At 39.3% G+C, this 17,168-nt stretch overlaps 1 protein-coding gene across 3 annotated transcripts in view; it reads right to left on the bottom strand.

Moving 5' to 3' along the window:
- Nucleotides 1–17,168, bottom strand: part of COBL (cordon-bleu WH2 repeat protein) — a 162,201-nt gene that overhangs the window by 24,983 nt on the left and 120,050 nt on the right. The window lies entirely within an intron of this gene.

Raw genomic sequence — 17,168 nt, 5'->3', positions numbered from 1 at the left:
TTTTGAGGCAGCAAAGAATTATTATTATTATTATTATTATTATTATTATTATTATTATTATTATTTATTTATATAGCACCATCAATGTACATGGTGCTGTACAGAGTAAAACAGTAAATAGATAGGGCGGAGCTAGACCGTGAAAAGCTTTGAAGGTCAACAAGAGAAGTTTATATTGGATTCTGAAGTGAATTGGAAGCCAATGGAGAGATTTCAGAAGTGGAGTAACATGGTCAGAGCGGCGAGCCAAGAAGATGATCTTAGCGGCAGCGTGGTGGACAGAAACCAACGGACTGATGTGAGAAGAAGGAAGGCCAGAGAGAAGAAGGTTGCAGTAGTCCAACCGAGAAATAACCAGTGCATGAACAAGCGTCTTGGCAGAAGAGACAGACAGAAATGGTCGAATCCTGGCAATATTATACAGGAAAAAGCGACAGGATTTAGCTACTGCCTCAACATGAGGACTAAAGGAGAGCGAGGAATCAAATATAAAGCCAAGACTACGAGCTTCATTGACCGGAGTAAGCGTAACATCATTGACAGTAAGAGAGAATGAGAGGTGAGGAGAAGGTTTAGGAGGAAAAACAAGCAATTCAGTCTTAGCCATATTAAGTTTCAAACGACGATGAAGCAGCCAGGCTGAGATATCTGAAAGACATGCTGAGATACGATCGTGAATAAAAAGGGTTAGCGATCAGAGTGTGGAGGAGGAGACAAGACAGTTTTTACCATGAAGTCCCTTGGGATAAGTGACAGAGCCAGCTGGAGGGGGAGAACAAGGCAATGAAATCCCAATCGTCTGTCAGGCATACCATGGGTTGTTCAGTGAACAAGCCACACTGAGTAGTTCATTTGCAGAGGGGGGGGTTAGCGTTTCATGCAAACCCACCCACTGTGGGTGGAGACAAAATGTAATTTAGTACTGGGAATATTTTATTGCCTGCTGAAACAAAACTCTTAGGGTGATCTCAAGATGCAGAAAAAACTCAGGAACACAGCCAAAGGGAGAAAATATTGTAATACTGGATACTCAATTATCTTCCCATTAACTGGTTAAATGTATTTGGAAAACACAATAAAGTATGATAAGTGACTGTGCCTTAGAACAGTTAGCCATGGAGGGGTGGCAGCCCTTAACTTAAATCTAAATTTTGTCCAGGACTTGATCTAAGATATAAGCTGTCAAACTACTTGGGAACAGCAACCATTGGGATGTATCTTGCCATCCACCAGTAGAATGAAAACAGCTGGCAGAATGTTTTTTCCGTTCCCTGTACACCCCACAAATCTGCTTCAGAGATTTGAGGGACTCTCCAGAACAGATGTGGGGGCTGGGGAGGGCTGCAGGTTGGAGGAGAGCAAGGTGGTAAGTGAGGGGAAGACTACACATGCAATGTTGGATTTAACCCATGGCTCTCTAGATATCAAAATGTAATCATTTAATTTCATTGATTACATTTCTATGCTGCTGCATAGCCAAAGCTCTCTGGGTGTTTCACAAAAATTTAAAACCATTAAAACACATAGAAATGCAAATATATGTAAATGAAAAATTGCCCAGAAAGACCAACATGGTCACATTTAATTTTAAAACAGGAAATTTCTCAAAAATAATGGCATCAGTTAACAGAAAATGAAAGTCAAGGGTAATTGTTTTTCAGTTTGTGTTTTAGTTCAGCAAGTGTGAATCAGTTCAATTCATATCAAAATGTGAAATAAATGAAAGCCTCCCCAATCCCTAGGCTTGAGGCCCAGTATTGGGCAAAAGGTGGGGTACAAATAAATATAATAATTATTTGATAATTATTTCCCCAAGTGCTTGTCATTTGCAAAGAAGAAAACACTTTTAAATAAATAAATCTGAAATCTTTAAGACACTTAACATTTAGATTCTTCTGAGGTTATACTGATGTCTTAATCCTCCTGCTCTTCCACTTACATATGTAGGTTTGTTTCGGAAAGATCTAATTATTTCAAAAAAACTTGAATAATTATCACAGCACCATGAGGAAATGAGCTCTACCCCTGGGCATCCCCTTTCTGCTGACCCCTGGGATGACCTCCCAGAGACATACAGGATTGCAATAATATCTTCACCAGTGAAAGATATTGAATAAGTTCTGGTATGTTTTTAATTTTAATTTTACTGCACAGGGGATTCAACAGACACTGCACATAAAGGATGGGCTGGGAACAGAAGAAGTATCTTTCTCAATGAAGAGAAGTCCTCCGCCTGGCGCCTACACTGTACTCCTTTCGTCGCCAGCTGAAGACCTTTTTATTCACTCAGTATTTTAACACTTAATTTTAACTTAAATTTAAATTATACTGTTTTAACTCTGTATTTTAACCTTATATCAATTTTGCTGCGTGGTTTTATCCTGGTTGTGCTTTTTATATTGTATTTTGTATTTGTATTTTTAACTTGTTGGTTGTTTTATGATGGTTTTAATTTTTGTGAACCGCCCAGAGAGCTTCGGCTATTGGGCGGTATAAAAATGTAATAAATAAATAAATAAATAAATAAATCATCCTGCAAATGTTCATATAAGCAATTAACCTGAACTACATGAGTCATTTTATTAGCATATATATAAAGATAAACACACGTGGTTGATGAAATAGATGAGGCATATTGCCAGATTTTATGGCTGGCAATACTTCTAGTGATAGTTACAGAATGATCTAGCCAAATTAAGTAGTTTGGAATCCCATTGACTTGAGTGGGAAAAATAATTAACCATATGAACACAATTCCTATTGAAATCAGTATGACTTAAAATGCTTAATTTGGTCTAGATGGAGTCCTTAGACAGCAATCCTAAACACACTTACTTCTCAGAAGATATGTATGACTCTGCACTGTAAGTCTCTTTTCTTTAACAACTTATTTTGGACATAAAAGGTCAAGTGCAAAGCATCGCTTTCATTAAAAAAATATGTCTACTACCATAATAAAACATGTATTCATGAGTTTAGGGCATACGCTACATATTAGAGATTAAACTTTGAATAAAGTATTCTGTGTGTGTGTGTGTGTCTTTGCCAAAGGAATATTAAATAAAATCAAAGGGTAAGTCTCCTTGATTGAAGTTACACACGGCCCATTAAGCACAGAAATTGATTCCTGATAGTACAAGCAATAAAACAAGTCTACAGATCACAATTAAAGCTCAGCCAATTCTGATATTGATGACTAAGGCCACTGCAAAAGGTTCCTGGCACTGCATAGAATTTGGAAGGCAGGAAAACATCCAGTTTTCATCACTAGGTTTTGGCTTTTCAAATGAAAATCAAACGTACATGGGTGTCAGTGTGCGTGCGCGCATGTGCGTGCAGTATATCAAGGAAATGAAATCAGAACGGCATCTATGTGAACACAGAAAATTGTTACATAATCATTAACACTGCAACTAGGAACATGATAAGAACCATCACCCCACACCAGAAATAGTATACACTTTCTAGCAATGTGGAAAAAAAATAAAATTTATGAAGGCCAGAAGAAAAGAGGAGATAAGTAGAGTAACAAAGTACACAGTAACACTAAGTGGACATTTGGTTTATGATAAATGCATAATGCAATATATATTGATGCTCATTCATGTGTATATAAAAATTAAATGGCACCATTTCCATTAAAATGCTACAGGACAAAGGCTGATTTCCTAATGCTATTAGCTTTGTAGCCTGTTAAACTAGTTAGCTAAAAAGGAGGTAGGACAACTCTAGACATGTGAGACTTTTGCTTTATTTATAATCTAAGAACTTTATACAAATAAAATAGCTGTGTATATAAAAGATAGCTTTCAGATAGCTTTAGCAACAATATTGACTTCCCTTTTATTAAAACATTGGCACTAGTCTTATCAAGTCATGGTAGCATGATAATTGTACAAAATATAATGGATTGGTGGGGAGAAACCTTTTTTTTTTGCAAATGAAAATCCCTTTCACCTAATTCCTTATTGCAACTGCTTCCCCTAATCAAACATTTTGGCAAGTGTTCTTAAAAAAAGTATGTGTTTTGTGGTACAAAAGTAGAGCTGGAAGGAGCCTATAAGGCCATCGAGTCGAAGCAGCTTCAAACAGGGCTGGGAAACATTCCTCAATGTGTCAGAGAATGCATAGGGAAGAGAGTTATATCAGTTGCTACCAGTAGTACCAGGAACACTCCCTTGCACCTAGAGGTCTTCATTATAATAGAGAACACTTAGAATAGAGACTGGATTGGGTCACTTGTTTGCATTCCAGTGTGATTGCTCAAAAGGATACTCTCAAATTCAAATTCATTAAACAAATTAATGGAATGTAAGACTATCAACAGCTAACAGCTATGACAGCTAAATGGGATCTTCAGACTTAGGCCACAGCTAGACCTAAGGTTTATCCCTGGATCATCCAGGGGTCAAACCTCTTCATCTAGGTGACACACAGCGGATCCAGTGCTCAGGCAGGGGTGAACCCGGGATGATCCCAGGATAAACCTTAGGTCTTGCTGTGGCCTTAGAGGCAATATGGCTCTGAATGTCAGCTGCTGGGGAGTGTGTGTGTGTGTGTGTGTGAATGTTGCCTTCATGCCTTGCTTGCAAGCATCCCAGAAATATCCGGCCGCTCATCAGAAATAAGATGCCACACTAGATGAATCCTTAGTCTGACTCAACAGGGCTGCCTATTATATTCCTAAAGTATTCTCACAGCACATTGCAAAAGGCTACATAGTTTTAGTCAAAACCGTTAGCTGTCAGTTGCGGTGAGTTTGCAGGGGAGGGGTTCTAAATGTATTAACAAGAGAGCTGACACAACCTTTCGCTAATAGCGAGACACAACATCTGACATTTCCATGGCTTTCATGAAATAAGTTACTAGATCATGCTCTTTGAGAAAAGCAGAACGCACACAGGGTATTTAATAAAAATATTATATGCACACCTTGCTCCAACATAGGACTCCTCATAGTCTATCATCTAGGTTACCGGTCAGCTTGGCACCCTCTTAGCATCAGTGACTCTGCAGCATCAGGGGATACCAGACAGCTACTTGGGCCTTTATGGGGCAGTGTGCAGTTTCAGTGATTTACAAGTTATAAAGAGAACAGTAAGTGTAAGAGCTTTATCACACCAGCGTTATACTGTGCAATCACTTTGAATTGCGTGCAAAGGACTCCAAAGTTTTCCAGTTTATAATCTGCTTTTATTGTGAAGTACTCCCATGCATCCTGCTTTAATTGTGCTATAAAGAGCTTCGGTTATTGGGCGGTATAAAAATGTAATAAATAAATAAATAAATAAATAAATAAATAAATAAATAAATAGAATCTAGGTATTTAGCTACTAGTTTTCAAGCGAATCATTTGTTGCTTTCTGAGTGGCCACTGGGGGCGCAGGATCATGTTTAAAGAAAAATTAAACAAATGCTTACATCTGCATAAGTTTTAAAGATAAAGACATCAAAATTGGCACAGTAATAGATATTAAGGAGAACTTTAAGAATACAAAATTTGAATCAGATTGGGTCATCCGTTGATTTTTTAATGATTTTTTTACATTTCCCTCCTTAAACCCATTTCCTGGTATGCAAAGGATCTTAGGAGCGCTGCCGCCCAGGGTGTGATTTAGCTAACAACAACGGCAACAGCTTAGCACTGTAGGGGATAATTCAAGGGAAACAGGTACCTGGGATGAAGCTATTTGGGAATATATGTTTGCAACTCCAAAAAAATACATTTATGTGGTGGTTGAGGCAGGGGAGTCTAGCAAAAAACTGCAAAAACATCACCAACAAGAAAACCCAACACCACCAGATATCCCAAAATCAGAAGCTATGTTTGAATTGAGAATTTTTAGAGAATGTATTTTTTCCATGTTGTGTTGGTAACTGCTGTTAACAGAGTTTGGCAACCTACCCTCTGTACAGAGATGATCTGGTGCAATATATTACATTTTAAGAGCTGAACAAATTGTGGAGGTGATTTTGAAGAGCCACTTTTGAGAACAAAAACTCCAATATACATACAGGTACTTTAAAAGCACAAACTTCCCAAAGTTCCAAAGTTGTTTTTAACTCTCAAAACTATTATTGCACCTCAGGGGTAATCATACTCTTTATTTGATTATGGGGGGCACACCCAAAAGGAACCCCATTTGTTTTTAAACTCTATCTCCACTTCCTTTGTGAAATCTGGTCTTATTCAAACCATTCTTTCTTCCTTATTACACTCCACTATCCACAAAAGACAGTAGGCAAGTGTCAATTGTTGAGAGCTGTGATGTTGCATCACCAGTACAGCAATCCAGGAGAAGGGAGAATTTACGGGCCTCTATAGGCAGAGGAAGCAACTTGGAAAATGTTCAATAGGTGAAAATGAGAACAGCTCAAGTACTGGGTTATTGTGGGCAGGGGTTATACAGAAAACTTGAAATCATTGGCCTCTGACAGGAATGTAGTCCCTACTTGGAAGATGTTTGCAGATTCTTTGAAGAACACAGGCTTAAAAGGGCTTCTCCTTTATGAACAAGTGGCTCTGTTGCTGCTTATTAGGGGAGAGGAACCCTTCCCATAATATATTTCATATTTGAAAATGGCCTAAAAATAACATCTAGCCTGCAGTTGCACTAAATGAGAAAAATGTTATTGTAACATCATTTCTAAGGGCAACATGTGTTTAACATCAACATCATCTAGCGATACTTTTCGATTTGTGCAGCCCAAGGGCATGGACAGGATCCTTGAAGAGGTGAGAGCCACCATGTGTGTGCTAGATCCTTGCCCTTCATGGTTCATAAAAGCACTCAGAGGGGGACTGGTTGAGTGGGTAAGCAGAGAGGTCAATCCCTCCGTTCGTCAAGGCAGGTAGTAAGACTGTGTTGAAAAAGCCCTCCTTGAACCCCACTGTATTGGACAATTATCGTTCAGTCTCCAATATCCCATTTCTGGGCAAGGTGTTGGATCGTATGGTTAAAAAAACCTGCTGTACACAGTATGCATCTGGGCAAGATTCATGTATCGCACCGAAGTATCTGTGTGCATAAACAATGGTGGTATTTCATGCAATGTTTACACTTATTTTGTTACAGAGTCTTCAATTTTAGGGGATTGTTTTAATAAATGGTAAAGAAAATATTGATGGGGCACTTTACTATTTAGAATATTTTTATTCCACTGTCAAGAAAACTGTATGGTTTGTAACAAACTGAATAAGAAGATTACAATGTACAAAAGTTACCTATTGCTGCCACTTTTGCATCCACCCACCCTCCAGTTGAAGGCCATCGATGTAACAGCTATTTTTTAATTTATTATTAATTCTATTTTTAAGCCTCCCAATAACAAGTGTTCTCTGGATGTATTACAAAAAGCTAAATGAATAATAAAAATACAACACAATACAAAACTCCAAAGTAGTATGCCTGTCATACAAATTGGTTTCATATTCATGCCCTCTTCTTTGTCTACTCTAGGAAATATAGTTCTGTGAGGGCAGCTAGGGAAGTCTCAGTACACTGACCAAACTATAATTCCCAGGATTTGGGTGGGAGGGAGCCAAACTAGTTAAACTGAAAACCAAAATAAAGTTTGTAGTGTCATACAGCTCTTCCTGTATGATGGTAATCTTGCCTGTTCCTTTCCCCTTTGAAAAGAAACTTCCTGCAACACAAAAATAGTAGCTGGCTGTCAGTCATAAAAATGTGGATGCGATTTTAGCAGGATGGAGTAAATTAATATTCTAAACACATCATGGCTGTAATCCAGCATATATTTATATGAGCTTGATTTCAATGGGATTTAGGTGCACATAACATTCTCTTGGATCTCAGCTCATCGATTTTACTACAATGCTTAAAGTCTAAATATTCATTAGGAGGTGTAGCAATAAACTGAGTATATTTTGAAACCCCAGTTACTTACTACCTTATACCCATAAAAAACAAATGGGAGAATATTCTGGCAATGTGAAAGCGTGGATGGGTTGTCTCTCTTGGATGTGTCTTGCTCCCTCCACTGCCTCCTTGATGAGTGGAGTAAAGGATTATAAAGCCGGGGTGGGGTGGGGTGGCGGTGGAAACAAATTTCAGAGTAACAGAGACCCTGTAGTTCAACATGGATTAAGCAGTAACCAGTTCACTTCTTTCTTTTTCCACATGGCAAGGGGACATTGAGAATCCAAAATTCTATGTAGTAGAAATTCTGTGTAGTAGAGTGTAACTAGGTGAACAGTGTAAGCCCGCAAGTTTATTGGGGATCAGTTGCACGACTGATCCAAGAACTCTATGAAGTATTCTTAGAATTTTATTTTGATAATTTTGTTTGTTGCATTTGTGTCCCAATCATCTTCCCCAAACCTCAACTGCTGTGAAATGTCCACATTTTACTATGGGAGCAAGGAAAGGAAACTGCCTTCTTCTGCTTGGGACTGCGCAACGACTTTTATGTATGAAGACATGGAGATAGTCACAAGTAGGGCTAGGGGAGAAATTTGCTAAATTTGCTTTTTAATGGGAGCTTACCTCATTTTGCACTTTCAAACCAATACATGAACCAAAACTTGGTTATCCCTCAAAATTTGCACTTGTCCAAATTTTGAAATTGAATTCTCCAATCAAAATATGCCTTAAAATGTACAGATTTGGGAAAAGGGCACCCAAACACATGTCCATTTGTGAAAGTAACATTAAAATGCATTATATTAGAAAAGGTACTTGAAAAAACATGCGTCTTAGGCAAAATTTCTTACAAAAATGCATGTATTTGGAAAAATGTGCACAAAAATAGAGTACAAGTTTTCATGTGAACTTTTAATTAAAAAAAGGTCTCAATGTTCAGGATGAACCAAACTTATGACTGCAGAAATAAGAAACCCCAAAAATTTGACAGATTTGTCCAACCCTAGTCACAGGAATGATACAAAACAAACCTGTCAAGCTTGACCTTGCTAAGTTTCTTATACTTTAAATGTTAAGTTTGTGCTGTCCCATTTTCACATCAGTTTGAGGTGGGTTTAAAAAAAATAAGAGTCTGTATGGAAATTCACAATATTTTCCTGCTCCTTTCTCAAGTTTTTATTTTAATGCATTTTTATTCAAACTTCTCAAAATATACACAACTCCGTATGCACTATTCCAAATATACAAGTTTTGCAAGGAATTTCCATCTTAAAAAGTGGGGGGGTTGTATGCATGTTTTTTATTGCAAACTGCATTGCAAAATTTTAAAAAACGCAAATAGCACCATATAACTGAGTACCGTTTCGTGTGTAGGTTTGATAAGTACAAATGTGGAACATTCGCATTAAAATGAGAACTCAAGAAATTTCTCACCCATCCCTACCTTATGTTATGTGAGTTACACAAATTGATATTACTGTTTTAAATTCCACTCTTTGCTTTTCTAATTGGGTTGTGCATTGTTATTTTTTAGTGTTTTGTGAGCAGTACAGTATTTTAAATTAAATTAAATTAAAATTTTAAATAAATTTAAGTAACCTTCAAGAATTCATACTTCATTGACTTCTCTTTAACATAAGGTTTAAAATAATTCTAGCTCCTGTACTTTTAGGCCAAGAGAGAAACTTTGTTTACATTCCTGTTTTACTTCAGGCAAAGGGTAGCAAATCTCAGCTGCTACTTATATGGCCTCTAAATATTAATACTACTAATGGTTATGTCCAAGAAAGAGATCCATTATTGAATAAACAAAACAAAAACAAAGATCACTAATCAATATTGTTGAGGTCACAGAATTTATATGTTCCTCTTCCTGTTAGTCTTTATGGGAGTTGGCTGTAGGCATTGGATTACATGGGCCCCATCTGCTGGTCAAAATTAGCCTTGACATAATCATGCACTTCAGAAAATCCATTCACTATAGGCTATTGGGCTAAATGCACAGAAAGTTGAGTGTCTGCTCTATAAAACAAAAAGAAACCTAACATCCTCTTTATGTAATAGCCTCATTTGCCTAAACCGGCAAGTTATTTGCTGCTTTTCTTAATGTTACTTTTACTTGCAATGAAATCTTCAATCTTAAGTACATTTGGAAGCAGAGAAAGAAGCAATATGCTGCTTCTAGGCTAAATATTTGAATAGGAACACCTTGAAGTGGCAGCTCAATTGGGAGCAAATGGGAAAGGCGACAGCTAGGCTGAGCCGTGGGAAACCACTGTCTCAAGGCTTTTCCCGTGCAAGATGGTGGCTTCCGAGTGAACAAAACCAACTGAGCCACCATCTTAAGACACTTGAAGGGTTGAGAACCACCACTTCAAGCACTTGCAGCAGCTCCAAGTGGAGCTGGCTCCATTCTCCTTAGAGGGAAGGGGGAAGGGCATCAGGAGCTGAGTTTGGCCTCCAAGCTAGAGGTTCCTCATTTCTGACCGAGCCTATCCCAGCACTGTCTACTCTGACTAACAGGTGCTTTCCAGGTTTGGTACAGAGGTCTTTCTCAACCCTGAAATCCATCTAACTGGAGATGCCAGAGACAGAACCTGGGGCTATCCTGAGGCAAAGCATGTGCTCTACCTCTGAACTATGGCCCTTCTTTAGAAGCATGATCCTAAGTAAACTTTCACTCTTACTTGGACAGGAGAGTATTTTCTCCCATCTTTGGTATTCTAAGGAGACAATTCTATGCACACTTACCTGGGAGTAAGCCCTACTGAACACAATGGACATCTCTGAGTAAACATGCATAGGATTGCACAGTAAAGCAGGCAGAGGGAGAATCAGATACATGTGTTCCCTCAGTAGGCAGGCAACATGAGATTTGCTCCTCAAGTCTGATCTTGAAAGTATAGTCTTGTCCCAATGGACAGCCTTGAATTTCAGAATCAGATTTCAGTTTGACAGCTGGTCTCAGAGAAAGATGAGCACACTTCCTTTCAGTAATGATGTTTAACAATAAACTTAAATGGTTAAATTTACTGGGAAATGTTACATAAAAATATCAAAAAGGATGTTGGGACTATCTGTGGGATGTTAATCCACTTTGATGTCAAGATATTTTCCCCATTGAAAATATAAAGTAACTAAATAGTCAGGTGGGCCAGTTTTCCATTTTGAACATTTATGGAAATTATTACAAAACATGCAAGCAATATATGCATACTATATATTTGTTATAATGATTTAGACTATTTCTCAGCCTACTTGTGTGAACACATGATTTTGTGCGTGTCTGGCACACAGTGAAATGACACAAGGTTGATGTGATTCTGCAAAAAGGACAAGCTATTCAAATCAGCAAAAGCCTATTACATAACAGCAACAACAAAAATCCAACACCTACAACCTTTTGAGGGCATAATTCAGCTCTGGGTGTGAACATTCTTTCAGCTCATAAAACACATGTTTCATGATTCAGCATGAGTTAAAAATACATGCCTACGGGCTTTTCACATGAAAAATGTTCACCAATGCCAAACAGTCTGCAATTCTGCTAAACAGGACCTGCTTTTAAAAAAACATGTAAGAATGTAATATACGCTACTCTTGAAAACAGTATATATAAAAAAGAAATGTCTTGAATTAGGCTTATGAAGCAAGCAGTGGTTTAAAATCAGTTGATACAGAAATATTAAACAGTTTATTGTATACATATAGAATCACAACAAGGTAGTTAAAGGTGGCAATAGTATGAAAAGTACAAAAAAAAGAATGTGAATGAACGTAGAAACGTGCCTTCTGTACAGGTTTCTATTATGATTGACAGACCCTTAGCAGTGCAATCCTATACATATCTACTCGGACATGGGCTTCACTGTTTTCAGTGGAGCTTACCTCCTGGTAAGTGTATATAGAATTGAAGCATCACAGTACAATCCTGTACATGTCTACTCAGAAGTAAGCCCTATTGAGTTTAACAGGACCTATTCCTAGATGAGTATGTTTACAAGCCTCGCCCAATCTACAGTCCTTGAGATCCTTTGGATTTCCACTCCTATCAGATGCAGCCAGCATGACCAATGGCCAGGAATGCTGGGAGTTATTGTCTAAAACACGTAGAGGTCACCAGGTTGGGGAAAGCTAACGTGACGGATGGCAATTCTATAGCAGGGGTAGGCAACACATTACCCTGCAAATGTTTTAGACTTCAACACCCATAAACCTCAACCAGCAGGGCCAAAGGTCAAGGATTCTGGGAGATCACTCTGTGGGTGGTACACAAAAATTAAAACCTCGGAATACAGAGTAAAATACAATATAAAATATAAAAGTTTAAAACTGCAGTATAAAACTACAACCAGAATAAAACCTTGCAGCAATGCAGAGATACAACAGCAGATTTAAAACAGAAGTAAAAGACTAAAATGCTAAAATAAATGCTAAGATACTAAAATGTCTGAGAAAATAAAAAGGCCTTCACCTGGCACCAGAAAGAGTACAACATAGGTGCCAGGTGAGACCCCCTAGGAAGGTCATTCCACAACCAGGGTGCCACAACAGAAAAGGCCCTCTTCCTGGTAGCCACCTGCCTCACTTCCTTTGGCAGGAACTCCTAGAGAAGGATTGCTAAAGCTAGGGTGACCATATGAAAAGGAGGACAGGGCTCCTGTATCTTTAACAGTTGTATAGAAAATGGAGTTTCATCAGGTGTATGCATTTGTATGCAGGCAACACTAGTGAAATTCCCTCTTCATCACAAGAGTTAAAGCTGCAGGAGCCCTGCCCTCTTTTGCATCTGGTCATGCTAGGCAGGGCCCGTACAGCTTTAACTGTTGTGATGAAGAGGGAACTTCACCAGGTGCTGCATGCATACAAATGACACCTGCTGAAATTCCCTTTTCTATACAATTGTTAAAGATACAGAAGCTCTGTGCTCCTTTCCATATGGTCACCCTACTAAAGCCGATCTTAGGGTCTGGGCAGGTACATATGGGTGGAAACAATCCTTCAGATAACCTGGCCCTAAGCGTTTAGGGCTTTGGATATTAATACCAGCCAGCACTTTGAATCAGACCCAGAAATGGACCAGAGTTGGTAGTTTAAAACAACTGAAGGGGATCATGTTGCCTATCCACCCTAGCCACTCTTACCTGGGACCAAGTCCCATTAAACTCAGCGGAGCTTACTTCTGAGTAGACAAGTAGAGGGACTGCACTGTTAAGTTGCTTATTTCCTTACTTGTGGGGAAACCAATGAAAGGCACCTTGTAGTTTAGCTTTGGTTAAGGCACACCCAAGTGCTGGTTCATCCAAATGGCACAGAACAATACGAATAAAGAAAACATCCCGTGTGTTTGGAAAAGTACTGCCCTATAAGCCAAAAGAGAAAGAAATGAAGAATAACACAGAAAATACTGTGTTTTCAACAAAATGCTGCACGTATGAAAAAGTTTAACATCTAAATCAAACTAAATTCTAGTCCCAAAGAAGATTACAAATAATGAGTCACTTAGAATCAACATTATACGGAGCAAGTTACAACAGTTTCTTTGCACTCCTGCAGAGAATTGTTCTCACAAATGTGAGTGAACTGTAGCTGAGAACGTTTTCTGTATGCTAAGTGAAGATGAGCAAGTTCAGAAGGAAAAAGAGGGAGACAGAAAGATGGTATTCAGACAAAATTAACTTTTTCCCCTATGGAGGGGAAAAGTCAACATAAAGAGAACTAAGGTAGTAGAGGCAACAGGTTTCAGAAGTATGGAGACCATAGGAAGAAGGAAGCTGTGTCAGACGGGCTTGGAACGTGAAGGGAATGATGCACAACAATAAACTGTTGGAGGAAAAAAAGCAAATATTACATTAAACATTGAACAAAAATATTTTAGACTACATTCCTATTAACTTACTTGGGAGTAAGTCCCACTGAATTCAATGGAAATAGAACTGCGTAGACATGTATAAGTTTGCACCTTACGTTAACATGTTCCTCTATTCTTGCTATCACATCTGCTGCTTCTAGCAAAGGTATGGCCAACGTCTGTATTCTCGGCAGCCACGTTATTCTATAGATCTCCAGTCAAGCTAAGTTCAAAGAACTAAAAGGTAGGGATGGGACAAAAGTTCTTGGTGGAGTGTTTGGCTTGAATTGGGGATATAGGAAGTGAAATTTTGGGCCCTGCAATAGGGGGGCATTCCACAGTTGGGGTGTGCATGAAATCAATTCTCGAGTTTGAGGAGAGCTCATTGTTAGCAGCAGTGGGAGTAGTTCTTTTCTAATTTATGGCTGCCACAGAGAGCAGCAGCAACAGGCAAGCTCCTTTCACTTCAACTCAGGCCCTGTACTCCGAATCCCCTGAACGTTGTGTCATTCCTGGGCATGGTGTGCGTGTGGAAATGTTGGTTGCCATTTTTCCTCATAATGTCTCAGAACGATAATGTCTGGGGGACATGGTAAAGGGAAACAAAATGGTGGCCTGATGTCCACCATTTTGGACATCAAAATGGTGGACAAAATGGTGGCCTCATGTCTATGAGGTGAGCTCTGCTGTTGCTCAGCAGTAAAAAAAAGTTAAAAGGGATAGAAAATAATTGCTGCTGTCGTTATTAATGATAAGCACACACACACATACACTGAACTGGAGAATAAAAAATTGGCAAAATGCCTCTTCACAATTTACTACATGCAATCAGAGCAGCGAATCTGGGCAGGGGGGCGGGGAAAGAGAATTCACAGCTACCATAGGTTACTTAGATGTTTTTTAGGGACTTCTCAATGAGATTAACAATAATGGTGGAGATGCTTCCCTGATAGACAGCTTACCTTCTATCCATTACCAATCCACTCCTGTAATGCACAGCCACAGAAAAGTGAAAGGTGTGTTGTAGAGAGCACTTTTAGTTAATGTAAAATGATGGCATTTTTGAGAGCGATGAAAAATTCCCTCCATGTAATAAAATAATGCATTAGAGAAATAAGTCTAGTATGACTGTCTATCAGAACATTGAGTGATACCTGCAGCAGACCTCAGAAGAACATGCAAGGCTCAGGCTCATTCCTGATCTCACTCTGAGTAGAATCTGGGTAACCAAGTAATGTCTGAACAGGACCCAAAATATTTCAAGGTGGCAAACTGTATTGCAAAGACAAAGCAATATTCAGTGTAACAGTAGGCTGCAATCTCATAAATACTTACCTTGGAGTAATCACTAAACTCAATGGAACTTATTTCCAAGTAGGCTACATCCTAAGTGTGTTTATCAAGACATACATCCCATTGAACTCAGTGGAACTTACTTTCCAGTAAATATGTTTTTGTGATGCTATTCATTCGTTAGATCTTCTCAAACCGTGCATACAACAGAGTGAAAGTGCAATCAAAGACAGTATAATAGGATAGAGAAAAGCATGTTAGTAAATTAAAGGAGGAAAAACACATACATGATTAGTGATACTGAAATTGTATGCAATGCATGTATCTGTATGCTTGGTGTCCAAATGTTAACACGACAGAATACTTAAAAGAGAATAAATAGGTGAAAGAGCAAAACAGCAAGCAAGTTTACTGCGGTGCTGTACACAGAGGAGCTGAAATCTTACACACTATTCATTAACAACCTATGTTCCACATAGGATAAGAGTAATCATCCTTTTTCATTTTCAAGTATAAATTGTGGCAAATGTGTACTCTTTACTATGGGATTTCCACTGTACAGTAAAATAGTTCTTCTAGTAAAATACATTGCTGATGAGGGGGAATAAAAAGAAGAAATACTGACATGGAAACGTGGTACAAAAATGGAAATGAAACTAAAGAGGCTACAAATACTGAAATACTATCATTTTATAAAAATGACCAACGATATTCACAAAAAGAAAAGAAAATCCAATAGAAAAATGCTGTAATCTATATTAGTGTAATACCTTTATTAGGCCAAAGCTAAGTTCATAAACTGTGCAAAGCTTTTCAGAACTCTTCATCAGGCAAGATAGCAAACAAAGCAAAAGAGGGACGCAATCATGCCAAAGAGTCTTCATTTGGTTATGGTCTTAAGATGGGAAGTCGGAGGGGGCTGAGGACATTAAAATTAGGATCTACTAGGTACTGAGATGATTTCAACGTACACCTGGGACTCTCCTAAAGGTTGCAAGGATGAAACAAACAATGGGAGATTCCCCCATATTTGAAAATATGTAATGGGTCAACAGCTGTACCTCCTTCTCTATCTGCAGGCAGAGAAGAGGTCTGCACCCCAAGACCTACTTGTTGCAATGGAAGAAACATCAGCTGCTGTGCCTCCTCCACTGTGGGTACTCCAATGACAGGGGCATCCTGGGGGTGTATCAGGGGAGGCATTGGATCTGCAGGACCCAAAGCCCTCCCATTCCCCCAAGATACTCCAGAGAAGTGGTGGTGGGGATATATCAGCCCTGATGCTGGTATAGTTATTTTTCCCCTCCAGCTGCCCCTCCCCCACCACTTTCCATCCTGGTCAGTACAAATCTAACAGGGCTTTGGAAGTGGAGGTTTCTCCACTACAGATTCTCTCTTCACTGCCCCTATTGTTCTGCCTAAGTCTTTACACTGCATGTCTTCATGATTTCAATGGGATGTTGGTCACTGTTATACCAACTTTAACGATGAGGAGCTGAGAGACAGCAACTTGCCCAAATGTCACCTTGTAAAAATTCCATAGCTGAACAGAAATCTGAACTAAGATATCCCAAGTAGGGATGGGTCAAAAATCTGCTGGGCCTGCAAGCTGACCGGGTGCCTCACACTCAGCCCTCTCAGGGCCTGGCGAACGCGCCCAGTGGATTTTTGCCCGAAGGTCCCTTGCTGCGCTGGCATGGGGCAAAATATGCAATTTCCCCAGACTTGGGGAAATTGTATTAGTCCTCCCCGCCCCCACCAACAGGGATCTTAAATGCTTTCATGCCCCCCGCCCAACCCTGCACCTATCACTGCTTGAACGGGCCTCTTAACACAAGTTTTAAGAGGCTGTTTCAGGCACTGATGGGTGCGGGCGGTGGGCGGGAAAGCTTTCCCACACCTCTCCTCCCTCCCTCGCCCATTGGGGCCAAAAGGGCTGCTTAACATTTGTGTTAAGAGGCCCTTTCAGGCCCGGATTGGCACGGGGGAATGGAGGGAAAGCACATATCTGAGGCCTCCGGAAAGTGTGCAATTCCCCCAGCACGCTAATGGTGTGCCGTGGGAATTACACACTTTCAAGAGGCCTCAGATACACACATCACCTAGTGATCGACGGGCTGGCTTGACCAGAAGAGGGCCGA

Source organism: Elgaria multicarinata, chromosome 1 (genome assembly GCF_023053635.1).
Source record: "Elgaria multicarinata webbii isolate HBS135686 ecotype San Diego chromosome 1, rElgMul1.1.pri, whole genome shotgun sequence".
Classification (NCBI taxonomy): Eukaryota; Metazoa; Chordata; class Lepidosauria; order Squamata; family Anguidae; genus Elgaria; species Elgaria multicarinata.
Note: the sequence above shows the minus strand (reverse complement) of the source record. Positions and strands in the feature narration are given on the sequence as shown.